Raw genomic sequence first — 5,410 nt, forward strand, 5'->3', positions numbered from 1 at the left:
CAGCCCCCGAGCAACGCCTTCAGGAAGGAACACGCCACGCGGTGTCATCGCCGCTTGGACCAAGGGGATATGAGGTTTTCACCTGAGCTCCTGGGAGGGGTGGAAGGAAGGGGATCCTCTCCAAAGCCTCCAACAAGGGGAACAACACCCAAAGGCGCTGCCTTCGGAGTGCCGCCGCACTGGCCAAGGGACTCCCCCGGAACCCTTCCAACCACCGGATCTGTAGGGCCAGCACCCAAGAACAGCGAGAAGCCATCTGGGGCCGGATCCGCTGCAGATCGGAGTAGATCGGGGTCGACGAGAAGCAACACCATGGCCACCAGCATCCAGCGAGGACCGCCGCCACAGCCGCCGTCACCCCCCGCGCCGTCCGGGTCAAAGAGGGATCCACCGACCGCGTACAGGGGCCAGCACCCGCCGGAGCACCGCCGCTAGCCCAGCGCCCGCCACCGCCTGCCGCAGGCCGCCGCCGTGCGCCCCACTCCCCGCCACCGCTCGCCGAGGCCTGCCCCCTCGTGCCCGATCGCGATCGCCACAAGCCACCGCCGTCAACCACCTAGATCCGCCGCCCGCGGAGGAAGGGGGCTGGGAGAGGGAGTCCCCCGCCGCCGCTGTCTGCCACACGTGTTTTACCGGCGGCGTCACCCGGCGGCGGCGAGGAGGGGAGGATGAGAGAGCGGCGGCGGCGCCTAGGGCTTGGGAGCCCCCGAGTCGCCCAGGGCGGGGGCGACGCGAGGGAAGGGGGCGCTTGCTTTCTCAGGCTTTTGACTATGTAAGGTCACTACCGTGACTTTGTAAGGTCCTATGCACTTCCGTGACTTTGTAAGGTCCTTCTTTAACCGCTAATTGACAAGGTTCATGGGAAACTACCTGGATGGAAGGGCAAGAACATCGTCAGAGCGGATAGGATGGCTCTGGCCAAGTCCTATCTATCCTCAGTCACCACCTTCCACATGATGGTCATCCGCGTGCCAAAGTGGGTCATTGCCAAGGTGGATAGGATCACATGCAATTTCATTTGAGCCAGAGATGAAAGTAATAATGCAAACGGCGGGCATTCTCTTGTAAACTAGAAGACAGTCTGAGGCCCAAAGGTGCTTGGCAGGCTCGGCATCACAGACCTAGAACGCTTTGAGAGGGCGCTCAGAATTCAGTATGTATGGCCAAGCCTCACTCATCCAACCCGCGAGAAAAGTGAGTCTTGAACGAAGGAACAATAGTTGCAGGATCCTGGGTTCGATATGATCATTCTTCCATTTCATACTAGCTACGATATTTCCCTACTTAGAGGATCCAGCAGTAAGGGGCCTACCTATGGCCAGTAAAGAACTCATCTATGGCTGGCTGGTTTGTTATGGCACCAATGGAACAACCCGGATCGGCTATGAGCCGGATCACAACTGCGATGTGATGCCTCCGACTTTGCCCTGTCTAGAGCCCCCACGGCAATCTCCCTAGGGGGCAGGCAAAAGTCCTCTTTCTGGCATGACAGCTGGTCTGAAAGGGGGGCCTATGGCATCGGTTGTCGGGCTTGTTTGCCATTGCAACTAGGAAAAAACAGGTCGACACACGATGAGCTACGTGATGAGGCATGGATTTGTGTTGTCGCCAAAATGAATACACAAGATGAACTACGAGAATTATTGAGCCGGCTTCGACTGTTACCTCGACTTCCCTCGACCCAAACACTCCTGACGCCATCTCATGGAACTGGAACCCTAACAGCGAATACTTGGCTAGCTCAGCCTGCCGGGCGCAATTCCTCAGATCGTACCAGAGGTTTCTAAGCAACAAAATCTGGAAGATGCATGTGGAGCCAAAGTGCAAGTTATTCTCTTGGCTAGTCCTCCACAACAAGATCCTTACAGCTGACCGGATCGCCACATGCATGCGGCTGGCCACATGATCCCGTCTATCAACATTGCCTTCGCGCCCACGGGAATGCAAAACGCCTATGCAAGACCTGCCTGTTCACTACTGCAGTCCGCAACCTTGTCCTAACTTGGGTGGGAGAGCCGATGGCTTTTGCACCAACTGCTGCTTCCCCCTCAATTGACGCATGGTGAGATGTTGGCCTCAAGAATACCTACAGTTTGAGAAGGCGACGCAGCGGTTACCTCATCAATATTATGAAAGAAACCGACGAATCTTCAAAGGCACAAGACTGACCTACATCGAGTTGGCGCGCCTATCATTCGAGGAGATCACGCAGCGCGACCTAGCATTCCGGCAAGAGCGAGCTATTCAAATTCATGAGTTGTTAGCATGCGGCACTTCGTGTGATCTTTCAAATCTTGAGGTTTCCAGCATGTCCCCTTCCAAAACATGTCACTTTGTCCCTCTTCTTAATGAAAAGTTCCTCAAAAACAAACACAAACAACTTTGATATATTTTCCTAAACAATTATGGCAACGAGCAGACTTGTGCGTTGGACATTATTGTACGATGATGTGCATAGTCCCGTGCTTGAAAAGTACTACGTCCTTAAAAAAGAGCAATGCTACAACTACAGAGAGTTTACAAAACGTTTACGGACTAAGCTTAGATGGGATATTTTGATTGGTTTAGGATGAAGCGGGATCACCCTGAAAATCAGGGGGGAGCAAGATTAGTGAGAGGAGAGGGGTTAGTCCGTTAAAGTTTGTATAAATCATCCGTAAGTTTAGCATTTTTGCTTAAAAAATGTCGTGTGAATGGAATTGTGTAGATTTGCCTTGACGACAACTCAAGGTTTCTTTCCGGACGAGCTGCGTTATATCCACCGACAGTGCAGTGCAGGATCCTTTCGTAGCCATGGGAGCACCGCAAACCTCGTAGCCATGGGAGCACCGCAAACCTGGTCCCAATTCACATCCAGAAAGTCAGGCAAACGTCCTCTCAGCCGATATATAGAGTGATACGGAAAAAAGTCAGGGTAACGATCGATCGAGCTTACAAATTCTTTTCTACACGCCAAAACTGTGCAGATTTATCACTTCTTTTGCAGGAGGCGCGTGTGGGTACGGCTACACGATGGGTACGGCACGCGCACAACGATGTTCGACAACGGTGCGGCATGCAGGCAGTGCTACAAGGTCGTGTGTGACCGCGAACTGGCAGACCTGCAGTGGTGCAAGCCCGACGTGACGGTCACCATAACGGCCACAACCATGGACTTCCGGGCGACAACGCACTTGGACATGGCACAGCTAGCCGGCTTGGGAGAAGATAGGCGTCTACGAAGGTGGCATCATCCCTGTCATGTACCAGAGGTAATTAAACACATCCATTTTTGCAGGGAATTAAGCAAATTGATTTTTTACTACTCCCTCCGTCTTATAATATAAGAGCGTTTTGTATGCTACATACATTCTTATATTGTGGGGTGGAGGGAGTAGCTAATTTGATCGATGCTTTAATTTCTTGAGTAAAACTGAGATTTCTCAGTGTTGAAGGAAAACCTCACCATGCATTGCAGGGTTCCATGCGCGAAACGGGGCAGAGTGCAGTTCAAGACACAACTACTTCAATCTTGTGCTCGTGTTCAATGTCAAACTGGCAGTCTCTAGCAGACCTCACGGGGAATTTGCTTTCATTCAGATTGACCGACACAAGGGGCAGACATTTGTGTTCGATAACATCATGTCAAACGGATGGAAGTTTGGTCAAACATTTACAAGTCGTTTGCAGTCCAAGTGAGCGCACTCTGGAGATCGTCGGCATTTTGTTGTAGTGCAGTGATGAATTGCATTTTGTGCCCCACTCTCTATATAGGCTTGCGCTACCCAAATGTACATGTGTATGTTCATGATCATGACTAACAGGATTACATTTTTTATTCGACAAAAAAGATTAGGTAGTTGCACAATTGTAAAGTGTGCAGGTGGCTTGATTAATATGAACAAGTCTTAAAAAATGCGTTTTGACACAACAAATAATCTAAAATAAACAAGACATGCGATCCAAGGAAACAAAAAAATCTTCTATCAATACCACTATGAAGGTTGCTCGGACTTTATTCAATGGTTGTTGGAGTGTCAGGCAGGTCCACTGCAATGCAAGGGCATCTCCAACAACTAACCGCAAATCAGACTCACAATCCGTCCGCGACACTGAACCCTTCCCCGTGGGGAATCCAATGAACTAAAATTCAGCTAGGAATCCATTCCATGTTGAATTAGTTCACTAAACATTACAATCAACACATGTACTCCCTCCGTCCCAAAATAACTGTCTCAAGCTCAAGCTTAGTACAAATTTGTACTAGAGTTAGTACAAAGTTGAGACACTTATTTTGGGACGGAGGAGTATGTTATAAAAACACTGCACTCTCGAATCAACACATGAAATCTCCCCCTAATGCCGGAAAATGTTCATCGTCAAAAATGCAATCAGCGTGACGGGCTGTGAATAGATTCCCAGTAAGGGGTTCCAGGTACTTGATAATCGACGGTGATTTGTACCCCACATAGATCCCAAGTTTTCTGTGTGGGCCCATGAATGTCCGTTGTGGTGGTGAGATTGGGACGTACGTAGCACATCCGAACTTACGCAGATGGGAAATGCTGGGAGGATTTCCACGTACCAATTGCAGAGGGGAAGTACTGTGATATGCAGTAGGTCGCAATTGGATTAAGTCAGCAGCGTGTAAAATTGCATGACCCCAACACGAAGTTGGCAAGCTGCAATTCATTAACAAAGGTCTTCAATGAGTTTGATCCTTTTAATTAGAGATTCAGCCAAACCATTTTGAGTATGGACGTATGGGACAGAGTGCTGAACTTCTATCCCCAAGGCCATGCAATAGTCATTGAAAGCACGTGAGGAGAATTCTGCAGCATTGTCCATGCGAATTGATTTAATCTGATTTTCTGGATAATGGGCCTGTAACTTAATTACTTCCCGCATTATCTTGGCAAATGCATGGTTTCGTGTGGATAGAAGGCACACGTGTGACCATCGTGTAGATGCGTCAATCAGAACCATGAAATACCGAAATGGTCCAGATAATGGTTGGATAGGACCACAAATGTCACCTTGAATGCGTTCAAGGAAATGAAGCGGTTCAGCTTGTATTTTAAGGTGTGATGGCCTCAAAATTAGTTTCCCTGTGGCGCAGGATGTGCACACAAAGTCTGATGACTGAGGAAACTTTGACTCAAGCAAATTATGACCAATGGAATTGCTAGTAATTTTCCTCATCATCCCAACACTGGGGTGGCCAAGGCGATCATGCCAAGTTTGGAATGCATTAACATTCTGAAAAATTACCTTGTAAGCAACATGTTCTACGGGCTTGATGTACGTATAGTACAGTCCAGACGATAGTGAAGGAATTCTTTCAAGTACTTGCTTGCCATATCCGTAATCTTTTGTGAAGGGTAGAAACTCTTCTTTGTTGTCCTCATGAGTTTCAATGTGAAAACCATTT

General features: G+C 49.1%; 1 pseudogene; it reads left to right on the forward strand.

The window, feature by feature from the left end:
* The first annotated feature begins 908 nt into the window (after nucleotides 1-908).
* Nucleotides 909-3,678, forward strand: LOC123409474 (annotated as a pseudogene).
* The last annotated feature ends 1,732 nt before the right edge of the window (nucleotides 3,679-5,410 follow it).

Source organism: Hordeum vulgare, chromosome 7H (assembly GCF_904849725.1).
Source record: "Hordeum vulgare subsp. vulgare chromosome 7H, MorexV3_pseudomolecules_assembly, whole genome shotgun sequence".
Classification (NCBI taxonomy): Eukaryota; Viridiplantae; Streptophyta; class Magnoliopsida; order Poales; family Poaceae; genus Hordeum; species Hordeum vulgare.